Source organism: Marmota flaviventris, chromosome 14 (genome assembly GCF_047511675.1).
Source record: "Marmota flaviventris isolate mMarFla1 chromosome 14, mMarFla1.hap1, whole genome shotgun sequence".
Classification (NCBI taxonomy): Eukaryota; Metazoa; Chordata; class Mammalia; order Rodentia; family Sciuridae; genus Marmota; species Marmota flaviventris.
The window spans coordinates 48,477,972-48,494,960 of NC_092511.1; positions in this window are offsets into that span (position 1 = coordinate 48,477,972).

The window sequence follows — 16,989 nt, forward strand, 5'->3', positions numbered from 1 at the left end:
GAACATGCCTTTCTCACCAGCTTCCTTTCAAGTGGTGAATGCTTAGAATCTGCTGCTTTGCACCTTCTTGCCTTTGCCCTTATTTTCCACACTGTCTGGAATGGAGAATGAACATTGTTTCCTTCTGTTCATAGACCTGCCTTGAGCCCACCAGGTGGCACAGTCCACACTGCCAACTTGTGTCCTCAACTCCACTCCAAGCATCTGAGCCCTGGTTTTGCAAGTTTTTCCCTTGGTTTTCTCCCACGCTTAGACTTTTCAACTTCTACAGAATAGAGAATCTGCCCTAAAGGAAGCTTTATCTCTTGCACCCAGGTCCATGCAAATAAGTACTCATTGAATGTTGAGAAATGTAGAAGATGAGAAGAAATAAATTATAATTTATAAGAGTACCAGGGGAAGAAGAAAGAAAACTCCACCCTACCTTGCTGACCTCATAATATGGAAAATGTCAGTCAGTTGAGCTACCATGTCTTCCCTGCTTATCTAAACTAAGCAGTTTAGACAACAAACTTTTGGTCACCTCCACTTTCCTCCAAGTGATTTAACAAACCGGAAGGTAAACACTCGGTTCCCATGCTTTAGAACCTGAGGGGATTACAACTAGAGATCAACCATTATCTTTAAGGTATTAATTTGAGTAGGAACTGGATTTTTTTAAGTTAATTGGAAGATTCATGAGTGTTCTTGCTAGACCTTGAATTTGCAATGCATACTGTTGTCTCTTCAGATATTGCAATTCTAAACACTTGAGAACAAGATGTGTCTAATGCATCAAGATCTGAACCTACCATGTGCATTATGCCCAACAATTATTTGTCAAATCAGTGGGTGGGTTAAGCAACTCTTTAGGGGAGGAGGAACAAGAATAACCTGCAAGGCAGGTATTTAATCAGCTGCACAACTGCAACCAATATACCCAAGAACAACTTAGAAGAGGAAAGGTTTACTTGGGGCTTATGTTTTCGGAGGTCTCAGTCCATGGAAAGCCTAGTCCATTGTTCTGAGGCCCCAAGGTGAGTCACAAAATTATGGCCGAAGGGGAGTATAGAATAAATCAGTTCACCTCATGGTGGCCAGGATGCAGGAGGGAATCAGGAGAGGCACAGGGAAGATGAATCCTTCCAGGGCACACACCCAGTGACCCACCTCCTCCAACCATGATCCATCTGCCAAATTAGGATGGACTGATTAGGTTCCAGCTCTCATAATCCAATCACTTAATCTCAAAACATTCCTGCATTAACACAGGGACACCAAACCACAACAGTACGGGTGACATTTCACATTCCCCTTATGCAAAGAATAATCTTGGCTTCTTATCTTTCCATATTCAGAACAAAAACAGGACTCTAAGGGATGAAAATCTAACTGGGAGGTTTTCATCTCAAATAACTGAGAGTAGGTAGCAATATTTTCTAAGATGAAAAGGTTATGAGAAACATGGTTGGGTTCAGTTATATTTGACCTTGTTCATTTTGAGACCCCGTGTTAGTGTTAGATATTTAATGAGAGAACAGCATCTCCTCTGGTGAAAGCATTTTGATATTTTAGTAATTATGTAGAATTCCAAATGATTTTTTCTTCCCATAGTTTGCAGTAAATAATAAATACATATATGTGGTTTTGTATCCAAATTAAGGGGAGGTACTGTGTTGGCAGTGAGAGACACGCATCCAAGGCTCTAGGAGAGGTCAAGTTTAGAGACGTGGGGGCTTAGAGAATGCTTGAAGACAAAGGAGATTTGCAGCACTGAGATGGAGCATTTGCAGAAGTTACAGATCAAGAAGAAGAGAAAACCCCAAGAGAGAAATCTAAGTATCACCCACTAAAGCAGGAAGAATGGGATATTCAGAAAACTGAGTGTAGAAGGTTCCAAAAAAGAGTGATCAGCCATGGCAAATGTTGCAGAAATATCAAATGAGATCAAGTCTGAAAAAGAAATACTAGATTTAGCAATGTGGAAAAATACATTTCTGAAATTTAAAATTACCTTTATTTACTTTTTCCAGGACACAAGATGTTTGTTGACTTTGTTTGTGTAAGTTGATAGATCATTCTTCCAGGCTCTGGGGCTTGCTGTCTCCAGTACTGTGCAGCACAGAGACTTGCCAGTCTTCTTGGGGGAGGGGCTTAAACCTCAAGCATCTGAAGCAAGGGTCACACATCATTAAGGAAAGTTCAATTCCCAGGCAGAAATATGTGTTTTCTTTTCTCCCATTTCCATATTACAAAGATGCCTCTGGCTTCTGGGAGTTTCTATTAAGAATTCCAAATCTCCCAGCAATGATTTTTTTTTTTTTTAACAGTAGTTTTCCTTAGGACCATTCTCTTTAGCTTGGTTTACCCCTACAAGACAATGAGGGCACCTCAATCAGTGTAAAAGACTCTTATCTCTCTGACTCTGCTCCCTCCTCTGCATCATATCTGTATTATCCTTTTCAAAATAGTATGTTCAAAATCATAATAGCTACGATAAATCATCTCCATATTATCTGTCATAATTTCATGCACGTAGTAGGCACTCAAATATTTCTTATTTGGTTTCAAATTAGATATTCATCTAAATACATTCTTAGAACTCTTCCTTCCTTTTGATTAGCAAGATTGATTCTATTTTGTTCTCTTCTGAGTAGCTATTTTTTAAATATAAGGAGAGAATAGTATCTCCAGATAGTGTGGGAAAGCATTTTAATACTTTAATAATTCCATGTAATTCCAAATGATTCCTCTCCTATACATTACAGTAAATAATAAATACATAGATGAAAAATATGTGTTTTGTATCCAAAGGAAGAGCTAGTAAGTATTACTAAAAGATGGAGCACAGTTTTATCTTAAGTCAGCCACATAAATACCCATTAATTTTTTAAATGATTTTATTTGGTTGATGGAGTATTACATCTCCAAATTACATAGTTTAGATTTCCCATTACACGCTCCTTATGGATCATATGCATATTCACAAAGTTATACAGAAGATTCTACGATGGGAAGGAGCCAATTTTCATTTTCTCTGTTCTTGTTTGAAGAACCAAAACTGTTAAAGGGATAAAGCACTCAGAAGTGCCTGTTCCAGGTTAATTGTCTCAAATTGCTCATTTAAAGCACCATTATAGTACAGCAAAGCCAGTTAATCTACTCTGAAGCTTCCTTTTTTATGACCGTAGCTACATTTGGTGAAATGGCACCTTTGGCAAACACCCAAATTGGATAAAATTGCCATTTTTCTTGGAACCTGGAAAGAATAACACATGTTTTCAAATCACTTTATATCATGTGGTTCTAAATGGTGAGTTGCATGCTTGTCTTGCTCTGGAATTCACTCTCTTTGGCATTTTCTGATTTGACTCTAAATTCCCTTTCACTTTACTGATGGGAGTAAACGATGTGCTTTTGCGCACAATGTGCAGGTAAGAATGGGAGGAGGGGAGGGCGAAGAAGAGACTGGCAAGAGGAATAGCGGCAATATTTTTAAACATCACAACTGTGTAAGAAAATGATGTGTCCCTGCACTGACACTTGTGCACAACTTTCAGCTCATGGTACCTCTATTATTGGAAACACTGTAGTTTGAGAGCCTCTTCAATGTCGACATAACTAGCAGGTGCCGCGATCATAATGGTAAAAACATTCACTTATTAATCAGCGCACATAATTCCTCTCTAATGCTGTCAATTTAAGATGGCAACCTGATTTTTTTTTTTTTTTGGAGTGGGGAGGAGGGTCAACAATTTAATGAATCTCGTCTGCATTTTAATTCCAACCTAATAATCTGCCTCCGGCTCTTTTTCCTCCCTCACTCTGAGAACATTTCTCAGGATCCTGCTATTAAGCACAATGGGATATTTACCTCCTTGCCTCAGTTATGCCCTAGAATGGGGGAGCATCGAGATAACCAGACCCCCACCCCCAACCCAAGCAGAACTAATGTTAACCTGTCACCAACCCTCGCTGGCATCAGCCTTAAGTCCCCTTCTGTTCATTAGTTCATCTGGAGCCTCCTCCCTCCTCGATTCTGACACTGTAGTGCTGTTCAGGTTTCTTTTATTAAACACCACTGGGACCTAGATTCAGAAATATGCAGTATGTTGACATAGTTAAAATAAATAAATACAACCCATTGCCAGGAATATTAAAAAATTCATCTAAATGTGCTCCTGTCAGAGATGATTTGTTTTTATCCAAATAGGGAAGACTGATAGCTTGAAGAAGGACTGGGTGAAGAGGCTCCATCTATTCATTCACTCCTTCATTCATTCAAGCTTTCATTCATTTCCTTATAAAAAAAAAAAAAGCAACCCACCACTTCTTGCTCACCATGTCAAATGTAAACAGAATAGACTTTGTTATTAGGAGAGATGTGACTCCAACTGTCTGAGCTGCAGAGTGACAGCCGGCTCCTCTCTGAATTTCAGGCAGCCTCTGTCACTTGCCTTGACAATGAAGGAAGTTAATATATTCATGACATTACCACACATGCATTCGCAATTCACAGCATATTGTATTGTTTACCCCTGTTCTTTTGTACTACTGCATGTAGTAATTTGCCTTCTAGCAACAGAAAAATTTCTCAACTTAAAATTTTACCCTCATTTTATTTACCCTTAATAGAAAAACCACTGCTTCCTGGCCCATCCATGGTTGGCAAGACCACCTTTCTGCAGCATTGCAAACAGATAAATGTCAGATTTTACATTTTGATCAGATGTGTCTACAGTCATTTCCTATACATATTCCTCATCTTCTGCCTCCCACGCTTTCCTTCGGCAGTCATTGCCACCCTTCCTGTGTGTTCTTAGCACATTTGGCACTAGGTGGCCAGCTTTTATAGGGGAGAGGATGGCAGAGAGAGATGGAGGGTGCCAAGGACTCAGTGATGATAGGGTCAGTGCTGGCGAAGGTGAGCATCATGAAGCCTCACACTCTTGCCGGCTCTTTGCAGGATGTCCACAGTGCTGATAATTTTTAGTCACAGAGCACCTCCTTTGGTTTCTCCATCACTCCTAGTGGGCTGGATGCATCCCCAACATGCCTGAATCCCTACCATTCATTTTGAACCCTTTTCTATCAACTCGTTTATGGGGCACGGATTACGCAGCCTCTCTGGCTTAGCTTATTTATTCTGATGGGGTGCAAACTTGTAATAATGTCGAATGTTTAAACAGATGGTTTTGCTTTGATGAGCACTGGATAGAGTAAGTTTTTCTGCTATTCTCAGATACTGCACTATTGTTCTCAGGATTTTACTGTTGAGGACCAGAACTGCAATGTGCTCTGATGGCTTAGGGTAACTTTGTGGAGATGGCTGGAGGAGGCAAGCAGCCTGAGTTAGTAAGACACAATGGCTGTTTCATTTTCCTCACAGTGATGAGCTGTCTGCATTCCAATGCATGTCACAAAATTCCTGGGCTGAGAGAGGCTGTGAGGGGTCACTCGGTCTGAGGCCCTGCCTTTGACTAGAATCATTTTTAAAACACCCTATGTTAAGAGTCTTGAAGACAACCTATGCCCCTCAGTCCAGCTGAATGCAGAAACCCTTTCTTAGACTAGGCATGATCTCGTCTGCAATTTAAAAGCCTCTCCTGTTCTGCTAGGGAGAAAGCATTTGGTCGTCCTTTATATTCAAACCCTTTCGCACTTAGGAATTATAATTGAATTACATTCTCTCAAATTCTGCTGCTCTTACAGTAGGCTATGTAATTCAGTGTTTACTTTGGTAACCTCCTGGTTCCTTTGTACTGGTTCTTTATTGTTTCATCCCTGTGTATCTATCTAATTAGTACATAAGGTTGTATTGGGCAGAAACTTACACACGCTTATGAAGGAGAGCAGAGATGCTCTGGAGCAGTGGTTCTCAATCCCAGTTGTGTATTAGGATCACCTGGGAAGATATTTTAAAATATGGATGCCTGGATTGCACCCCTGGAGATTCTGATTTAAGTGGTATAGGGTACAAAGGGATATGGTAATTTATTAAAAGCTCCCCGAGTGATTCTAATGTGCAGCCAGGATTGAGAGTCTCATCTTGGGCAGATTACTTAACATTCCTAAGCCTTGATTTCATTATGCAAGAAATGGGGATAAAATTGTAACCACCTATTTCTTAGAGGATTAAATTCATGCTCATGTGTATAAAAGCCTTGAGCACAGTGGCTAGTCCAGAATGTACTCCCAGCCAGTGTTAATATTATTATTTGGCCTAGAGTACCTAACATGCTATTGGAAACCCAACAAGCACTTAACAAATGAATATTGCCTGATAGCTTTGGGTCATTCAACCATTAACCCACATCATCTACCAGAAAAGTTTAAACTTATTAAGATAAGTGTCTAAATAAATTAAAACATAGCTCACCTAACATATCATAATTCTTGAGGAATCCGTGTTGGGAGACATTAGGTAGGTAATTGTTTTGTTTACATTTTTTCATATATAGAGAATAACTGAATTGACATGACCTGGAAGATTCAGAGTGGACAGATGAAAGACTGGTGATATCTGAAGATGAAGGCCAAAATAGTTACAAAATGCTGAAAACAACCTGTTGTTGGCTCCCAAGCAGATTTCAGGATTATAAGGTTGACATGACCATCACCAGAACAGTAATAACAACAACAACAACAACAAAAAAAAACACTGGCACTTTTGCAAAGACAGGATTTCACTTCATTTTCACAGACACAACTTACAAGTTAGCTGAGAAATCTAGACACTCTGTTCTCCCATTTTACAGAAGAGAAAGCTAAGGCTGAGAATAGGTGAAATGATTTGGCTACAAATAGTTACTATGCAAAGTTTAACAAATTAGAGCCAAATCAAGAAAATTAGTAGCTCAGAAGAAAAATAAATTAATTCTCATGTAGGTGATTAATGAATGCTCCATGGAGGTGGTGATGTATAACCCATGGGTAGAATAAAGGATATAACTTAAATAGATAGAGAAAAAAATTATGCAATTGTAGACAATGGGAACCATCATAATAAGCAAAACAAAGGGCCTGATTGACTAGAACATGATTCACATTGGAAGGGCAATAGCTGATAGTATTGGAATGGAAGTTTGGGGTACAATATTAAAAGGTCTTGAATAATGAACACAGCAGAGACCTCACAAGAGCCAAGCCATAAGCTACCCCTAGGAAAAGTTTTATTTAGATTGGTCATGAAAGAGCTTAAACACATACCTTGAAAAAAAATCAAACTGATACAAAAGAAAAAAGAAGAAATAAATAAATCAACATGCTTTAAAAGAAGACTTCAAAATCCATACACTACAAAGAAATAGCACTGATAATTTTCAGCACTCAGGAAGAAATCACTAAACATGAAGAAGCAGGAAAACCTGACCAACAATCAGGATAGAACTCACTAAATAGAAGCAGACTCTACGATTATGGAAATGATGAAATCATCAGACAAAGATTGCAAATCAGCTTTCTGAATATATTTTAGTATTTAAAGGAAAATACGAATATGTTGAGAAAAAGTGGAAGATATAAAATAGAATAAAATAGAAGTTCTAGGGGCTGGGGATGTGGCTCAAGCGGTAGCGCGCTCGCCTGGCATGCGTGCGGCCCGGGTTCGATCCTCAGCACCACATACCAACAAAGATGTTGTGTCCGCCGAGAACTAAAATAAATAAATAAATTAAAAAAAAAAAATAGAAGTTCTAAAGTCATAACGCATAATATTGGGTATAAAAAATATGAGATGAGTTTAATAGCAGATTAATCACTAAAGAAAAAGAGATCATAAATTTGATGACATAGCAAAAGAAAAACTACATGTGAAAGGAAAAACAGCCAAGGAAAACCTACAAATTGTAATAAGTAATCTGCAGACCATTTTTAAGTGTTTGATATAAATGGTAGTAGAATCCAAAAAGAGAATCAGAAAAAAAACACTTTGAAGAGATAATACAAGATTATCTAAAATTGGTGTAAACAATTTAAACTCAAAGTTCTAAGAAGTTCAATGATTCCAAGAAAGATAAACACAAATAAAACAACACCAAGACACATTGCAACAAAATAGTTTTAAACCAATGAAGAAAAAAATCTTAAAAACAACCTGAAAAAAATATATTAACTACAGGAGATCAAAGATAAAAATAAAGACTAAATTTTTGTAAGAAATGCAATTCGAAAATAATAGAGAACAATATGTTAAGTTAAAAAAGAGAGAGAATAAGACTGCTAAACAAAAACTCTACATCCAGCAAAAGTGTCTTTAAAAATGGAGATTTAAGAAGGATTTTTTTCCATCAAAAATCCATCATCATCAAACTTAAACTACAGGTGTGTTAAAAGAATTTTTATATGAAAGAAAAAATAATACAAGATAGAAATTCAAATCTATGGAAAACAGTGAAAAAGATTTTAAAAGAAAATATAAGTAAATACAAAAGGCCTTTTCTCTTATTTATTTAAAACATAATTTACCAACTGATGCAAAAATAAGAGTACCTTGAGAACTGTAGATGTATATACATAAAATTCTTGAAAAAAAAAGAAATAAAAATTTTTGTGGCAATGTATTTATATTCAAGTGAGAACACTTTAATTGTACTTAGTAGTCAAATGTAGACTTTAATAAGTTAAAACTCTAGAATATCCACCAATTAAAAAATGAAATAAGTAGATATAGCTAAAAAGTTAAAGAAAGAATAGAATACTAAAAATTATGTGGATGTACAGAAAAAGAAACCAGGAAAAGGGGAAAAGGGAACAAAAAACAGATGATACAAAATGCAAAAATAGCACAAAGTTGGCCTTGGCTACACCAATAATTACACTAAATATAAATGGCTTGGCACTATGATTATAATACACAGATTGACAGATTAGATGACCAAAGCTAAACACAATGCTATGCCATGTACAGGAAATAGATATCAACCATACAAATGGAGAGAGAATAAAATTTAAAAGTCAGATAAAGTTATACTATCATTACTTTAAGGAAAACAGGAGTATCTGTATGAACAATACTTCAAGAGTAGTCAAGGAATAAAAAAGGATGTTTCTTAAGTGGTTAATTCATTAAGATGACTTAAGACTCCTATATGTATTAACTATTACAACAGATCTTTTAAATATATGAAATATAAAATCACAAAACTACAGCAAGAAACAAATCCACAGCCCTAATTGAAGTTTCAGTGCCTCCTCTTCATTTAATAAAAGAAGTAGATGGCAAAATGTATCAACTAATATGAACTAATTGACATTCTTTTCATACACATATGAATTATTTACTCAAGATATGCCATAAACTGTACCACAAAAGAACATTCCATGAATATCTGAGGATGCTGAATATGTTATCCAGTTATAGGAGACTTAAAATAGTATTTAAATTTTGGAAAATTATAAAAAATCCACAAGAATTGGGAAAAAATATTTTTAAGTTACTTAAGAAAACATTACAAGGGAAACTAGAAAATATTGTGAATGAAATAAAGCACAACATATCAAACATATTGGATGCATCTAAAGTAGTAAATGGGGGGAATTTTTTGCTCAGAGTGTTTAAATTAGAAAACAAGAAAGATGTAAATTATCTGTTAAGGAACAGAACAATTAAACTTAAGAAAAAGAACAAAATAGAACCAAATGAAGTAGAAGGAAGGAAATAGTACAGTTTAGAGTAAAAATAAAAGAAACAGAAAACATGAAAGCAAAAAGAAATTTAAAAAATAAAAAAACTGGCCTATTAAAAGAGCAATGAATTTGATAAATACTTAGATTTATAAAGTAAAAAAGAGAAGACAGATTTGCAAGACAAAACTAGAGTTCCTACAAATATTAAGATATTGGAGGGAGAGATTGCAAAAGACTTTGGACCATAAATTCAACAAGAAAATGAAAATAACACATTCTATAAAACATATTATCAGAATTAACACAAGAAGAAATAAAAAGAAGCAAAGCTGAAGAAGAATCATATTTATTTATGATTTCCAGACTCAAATGACTTGCACTGGTAAATTCTTTGAAATACTTAAGGGAAAATAAATAAGTCTATCTAAAAACTATTTCAAGGTCTGGGAAGATGGCGGCGAAGGGAGAGCATTACCCCCGTGTACCGCATCACTGTGCGGGAGAATGACGAGTTATGAAGTCAAACAACAAGTGCTGGCTAGGATGTGGGGAAAAGGGTACACTTGGACATTGCTGGTGGGACTGCAAATTGGTGCAGCCAATTTGGAAAGCAGTATGGAGATTTCTTGGAAAGCTGGGAATGACCCAGCTATTCCCCTTCTCGGTCCATTCCCTAAAGACCTAAAAAGAGCATGCTACAGGGACACTGCTACATCGATGTTCATAGCAGCACAATTCACAATAGCAAGACTGTGGAACCAACCTAGATGCCCTTCAATAGACGAATGGATTAAAAAAAATGTGGCATTTATACACAATGGAGTATTACTCTGCATTAAAAATGACAAAATCATAGAATTTGCAGGGAAATGGATGGCATTAGAGCAGATTATGCTAAGTGAAGCTAGCCAATCCCTAAAAAACAAATGCCAAATGTCTTCTTTGATATAAGGAGAGTAACTAAGAACAGAGTAGGGACGAAGAGCATGAGAAGAAGATTAACATTAAACTGGGATGAGAGGTGGGAGGGAAAGGGAGAGAGAAGGGAAATTGCATGGAAATGGAAGGAGACCCTCAGGGTTATACAAAATTACATACAAGAGGAAATGAGGGGAAAGGGGAAAATAATACAAGGGGGAGAAATGAATGACAGTAGAGTGGGTAGAGAGAGAAGAGGGGAGGGGAGGGGAGGGGAGGGGAGGGGAGGGGGGATAGTAGAGGATAGGAAAGGCAGCAGAATACAACAGACACTAGTATGGCAATATGTAAATCAATGGATGTGTAACTGATGTAATTCTGCAATCTGTATACCGGGTAAAAATGGGAGTTCATAACCCACTTGAATCAAAGTGTGAAATATGATATATCAAGAACTATGTAATGTTTTGAACAACCAACAATAAAAAATTTTAAAAAAATAAATAAAAGAGTTTCTTGCCAAAATAAATAAATAAATAAATAAAAATAAAAACTATTTCAGAAAATAGAGGATGAAGTCACACTTCCTAGCTCATTTTATTGGATAAACATTACTCTAATAGTAGCAACAGATAAAAATACGATTATAAAAAGAAACTAGAGAATAATATCCCTAATGATCATTGGCATAAAAATACCTAAAAATACCCCAGTAACTAAAATCTAGTATTATTTCAAAGGGAAATTATTACACATTTGCAAAATTAGTTTAATATTTTAATATCAATTAATATATTTCACAATATTAATAAGTAAAGGAGACAAAATACATATATCTTGACGAATGCAGAAGAACATTTGACAATTTTTAATACTAATTCATGAAAACTCTTAGGCAAGTTTTAAAAAAAACTTTCTCACTCTGAGAAAGAGAAAATGAGAACATTCTATCAAATGAAATGTACTGCTTCACACAGGGATGAACTTCTAACCATCAGAATTGCAGGAAAAGATGGTAAATGACAATCTTTTAAGAGGAGTGTTTGATAGGGTCCTAAGATTCTAGCTCTTTATTGCTACCAGATACCTATATCTTGGAAGCCACAGATGGAAGGAATTTGGTCACAGTTCAGTTATGATGGTTAAAGAAAAAAAGGGAATTTAAAAGTGGATTCATAGTTTCTTGAGTCAGGAGTAAGAGAATAAAGAAGAAAGGCAAGAAGAAGAGCAGAATTTGGGAACAGATAATCCAATACATTCTATTTTATACCATATTTTAAGTTTATACTGAGAAGCAAGTGTTGTAAACAGCTGCAAATATTTGGCTGATACTTTTTTGTAAATTCAAGACTGTGTCTAATGGGAAGGTGAGGGGTGTAATTTTTGAACCTACTAGCCTAGAAATAATATTTGAAGGCAAGTACATAAATGATAGCAGGAGAAGGGGGTTCAAGGGAAGGGGATAAAGGTCGACCTTCAAGGAGTGATTATATTTCAGGGTTAGAAAACAACAGAGAGAGAGAGAAAAAAAAAAAAAAAACTTAAAAAATGGAGGAAAAAATGGGATACTGCCAGTCTACAGAACCAAAGGTAAAAGAGAATCCAAAAAGGAGGTAGAGGTCATTAAAGATAGTTCAAAATACTACATAGAGGGCAAAGTTAGGGAAGAATCAGAAAATTCCATTTCAACTTCATCATCAGGATTTGGAGCCATGGGATAATTTTCTGTGAATTACAAACATCAATAAATAGAAACAGAGAGTGTACATAGCTTTTTTTTTTTTTTTTTTTTTGATGCAAAGGGAAAAATAGCAAGATAGCCTACTGATTATAAAAGATGAAAATAATTTTGTTTGGAAAATCGGCAGCTCTTGTGTATGTATATGCAACCAAAAACATTTAGAGAAAAACCTGGCATGACTGAAGAAGGAAGAGGTACCTTCTGTAGCTTCAGGAGAAACCAAGCAGTAGGGGACCAAGAGCCCAGTGGTGCTGGTGACCTCAGGAGTGGGAGGAAGCATTGCTAACTCAGCAGTTCCTGGTTTCCTGATACAGCACATGAGATATTTACTTCTAAATATCACCAGAGCTAGACATACAGCTAATGTCAAGTCTAGCTTAGTTCTATTATTTTTTAAAGCTCAGATTTTTTTTTTTTTTTTGGAAAGGAGATAGAAACAGGAGGGAAGAGAAGTAAAGATGAAGATACCAGAGAAAGTTTCAGAAGTGAAGCAGGGTGACAGATGGAGAGGAGGAAAGATTAGGGAGGTTGTACCAGATGGCCTCTGCTTTTTCAGTGAAGTAGGAAGGAAGGTCATCTGCTCAGAGTGAGGACGGCACGGCTGAGATGAGGCATCAAAAACGGAGGAAAAAATGTTAGAACATCTTTTTTTTTTTTCTTGAGAGGAAATGGATATAAAGTTCAAAGAGGCATAAGATCCTGAGATCCTGAGCAATAAGATGTCTAAAAGTGAGGTTAGGGAACAAGAGCAGAGCAGACTCAATGGGAACTTTCTCATGAATTTATCCAGTAAAGCTTGGCACTTAGGAGTGAATGACCAGCTAACAAATGGTGGGCAACTAATAGTGGAGGTTTGGCAAGATTTCAGGATCTCTAAAGAGTGATTCTAGTGTGTGAGAAAGGACAGTTAGGAAGTGCCTGCTGTAGAGTCTTGGGACCCAGGGAAGACTTCTGAAGCTGAAGGTAGAGTGAAGAAGTGTGGATTTAGTCAGGATTCTCTAAAGGAACAGAATCAGCAGGAAGTATAATTATAAAAAGGAGATTCATTAGGTTGACCTGTACAACCAGAAGCTGGATAGTCCAATGGCTGTCGCAAGCTGGAGGATTGGAAGAACCAGTAGCTGAACAGTCCAAGAGGCTGAAGCCCCAGAACAAGAGGGATTAACGGTGCTACTCCAGTAGAAGACTAAAGGCTTCTGGAGAATCACTGGCAGAGTCCGCTATGGAAGAGTTAAGAAGCTAGAGTTTGCATTCAAGAATGATGAAGGTTGCATTTACTGATGCTTCCTTGTTTTTCCAATTTTTATTCCATCCAAGCCATCAACCCGTTGGGCGGTGCTGCCCACACTTAGGGAGGGTCTCCATTTCAGTTGGCTATCCTACATGCCAATCATTCATAGACACACCCTCACTGACACACCCATAAGCCTCTTAATCATAGGCATCTGTTACTCCAGTCAGGTTCACAATTCAAATTAACCATTACAAAGAGGGACAGCCTGAGGTGAAGTTGAGGCCACAGCAACCAGGATAAAGGCAGAAGTCCGAGGCAGGGGAAAGAGCAGAGAAAAGACACAGTGGTCGTATCAAGACACAGATACTCTACAATATGGATTATTGAATTTTGTTCAGTCTTAAGAAAAGATGAGCCCAGAACTGTAGAAGTAAAAGGTTGGCAGAAGTGCATCAATATCAATGCCATAGGAATTGAAGGGATTATGGAAATTTTATGGTGGGTATGATTTTGGAAACCAATGGAAAGTCTTGGAGTATTGGCTGATGGAAGTGAGGAAGAATAATGTAATGTAACAATTGCAATAGAATTTCATGGAAGAAAGAGGAGGATATTAGTTAGGTAACAGTTCCAAAGCTGTGAGGAGGCTTTCAAAGATGAAAAATATAAAATTTCTAACAAAGACTTAACATAAGAAGCTGGGACCCAAAAGATGTGAGTCTGAAGCATGATGGCTTTACCACAAACTAGCTTCGGGGTTTCCTAAATATACAGGATCTCACTTTCACGTGGATTCTTGAAAATTCCATCTTACAGTGAAAAGCAGAACAGTGGTTACCAGAGAGCAGAGTGGTTCAGGGCAATCAGGGAGATGCCAAAGGGTACAAAGTTTTGGTTACATAGAATGACCAGCTTTTGAGATCTATTGTACTACATGGTGACTTGAGTTGATTATAATCTATTGTATATTTCATAATTGATAGAAAATTTTAATATTTTATATCAAAAAATAAGTATGCAAAGTGGCATTTGTTAATTAGCTTGATTTGATCATTTTATTCGATGTACATATATGGATAGTACTTTAGTATTATTGATTGATTAAAGATTTAAAAAAGAAAAAAATAAATGAGGTATTTGGAGTCTGTGATGACTTATTTACGATTAGATCTAAGATAGAGTTTTCACAGATGTTTACATCTAAGTTGGAGAGGTAAGCTAACGTATTGTACAAAAGGAGTCACCAATAGAAGTGACTAAGGATGGAAGACTGTTCAGATGTGAGTAGCAAGGCAAATCTCATTATAGATGTATCTCAGGATGGGAACTCCACACTAAACGAATCCATGCTAAGGTCACTACCTTTCATGATAGGTAAATGAAGAAGCTCTCATGCTCATGTTTTTTTGACAAAAATCCAAATTACCTAATGTCACTGCCACCAAGCTGGTTCCCTAACCAGCTCACTATTTAGCTAGATGTCTTTCCTAGTGGCACTGTAGGCCAGCACCCTTAGCTCACTCTTAGGGAGACTTAGAGAAGCACAGTCCTGGCCATCAACAAACCTCCCTCCCCTACTGCCTGCCACTGAAAGAATTTTCAGCAAAGCCTTTTGGAATCTGCTTTCCACGCAGCCCACCCCACACCAAGCCTCTGTCTATGACAACCAGGCCTGCTCCCATGTGTCATTATGTCATCTTTTTCTTGTTTATTCAAAGTTGGTGATTATAATTGCTCAGGTACTTTATTACTTTTTGAATGGGCCAGAAGCTGAGTCTCAGGGAATCAGGATTCCATGTGAAACTTTCATTAACAGAACTCTATAACCTACAGAGTGACTGTCCCCAGAACAGACCCCTTGTACTTCTAAGCCCTGGGGCAATTGGAGCTGTCTTCTCCACCAGGCATAGCAGGCAGTGGGTCCAGAGTGTGTGATATTAGGGACCCTCAAAGCTGTTTGAATTTCTTTTAAGTCAGAAGGAAAAACAATGTGCATGCTCTGCTATATTGAATCTGGCCTGGATTATATGATAGCCCAGATTATATTATATTAATGCAAGTCATAAGATATAATTTTGAATGTGTTTTTCTGGAGGAAAACTTATAACAGTCAAACAGCAGCCCCGGCTGCAACCATTAGTAGCTACCTTTTCTGTCACTTCTCAAAAAATATTTTGGTTTTCATTATAAAATGGTATGGTATTCCTGAATATGAGAAAGAAAATAGAAGTAAGGAGAGGTGGGCAGACAGAAAAGCTAAACCTAAAGTAAACTGAAGATGAAGGCCTATTTCAGACCGGTAGTCATGGTCAAATGCAGGGCTGCTTTTGGATACTCTGAGTTTGTCCAACTCTAGAAAAGTTATTCTAAGAGAAGCCTGTTGACCAGCCAGGATACCATAAGGATAAATGAGAGAAAGGACCGGGGATTTGTGACTCTATCTATTGCACAAAGCCCCACCCAGGAACCCCTAACCACTGCCATCTGCTTTTTTTGTTTGTTTGTTTTAATGTCTTGGGTTTCTTTTTTTTTCTTTCACTTTTTTCCTTTATTGCTTTACTCTCTCTCACTTTCTCTCTGTCTCCCAGGCTGCCAAGTTTTGTTAGAGATATTTTTGAAAACATGCTGATTGTCTCTGCCACAAATGCGTGTTCTCTAACCTCTCACTGTGGCTCAGCAATCCTTCTTTCATCTCCTGTTAAGTCTGTTTACTTCTCCTCTATGGCTTGGCATCCAGTAGAATGAGAAACAGGTTGGTCTTTCAATCACTCAGCAAGTCTTGGTTGAGGACCTACAGCAATGCTCAGGACATCAGTTCCTGTCAGAGATTTGACCTCAGCCAATTAGCAAGGCAGTGAGAAAAGGAATTTCATCCTTCGATTTTTTTTTTCTTTACATGCCTACTGTGTGCCAGGCATCACAGTGAGTACTAGGGATTGAAAGGAAGAATTCGACATGGGTTATGCTTCCCCCAGAAGAGTTAGCTTTTCAAACATATGTAAATGGATGACTATAATCCAAATATCCCCTCTCTTTAATGGGGGGGGGGTGGTAGATGGCTGAATGTGCTAAACTCTTCTCAGGGAAGCCCATAGCTCTCTGCAAACATTGGCCCAGCTTCCAGAATAGACACCCTTTGCTCTTAATTTGGCCCTCCTCCCATCTGCAGACATTTCTACATTAAAACCAAAGTGAATGAGATAATTTTTAAATCATTAAACCCCTTGGCCCAAACAGCTAGCCGGAGCATGTTGTTCCTTAGTTAGGAGCTGTCAGAGTCACTTAAAAATAAAGCTGAACAAAGTGTTAAACAAACGAACAAGCAGAGCTGAAGGGGCAGTTCAAATATCACCAGGTAATCCAAATCCACTGTGGATTTCAGGAGCGCACATCTGCAGACTCGAAGAGACCACAGCGCTGATTAGCTTTTTAATCTTACCCGAGTAAGGATGGAAATTTTTCCTGTTACTGAGAGACACGAGGAAACCAT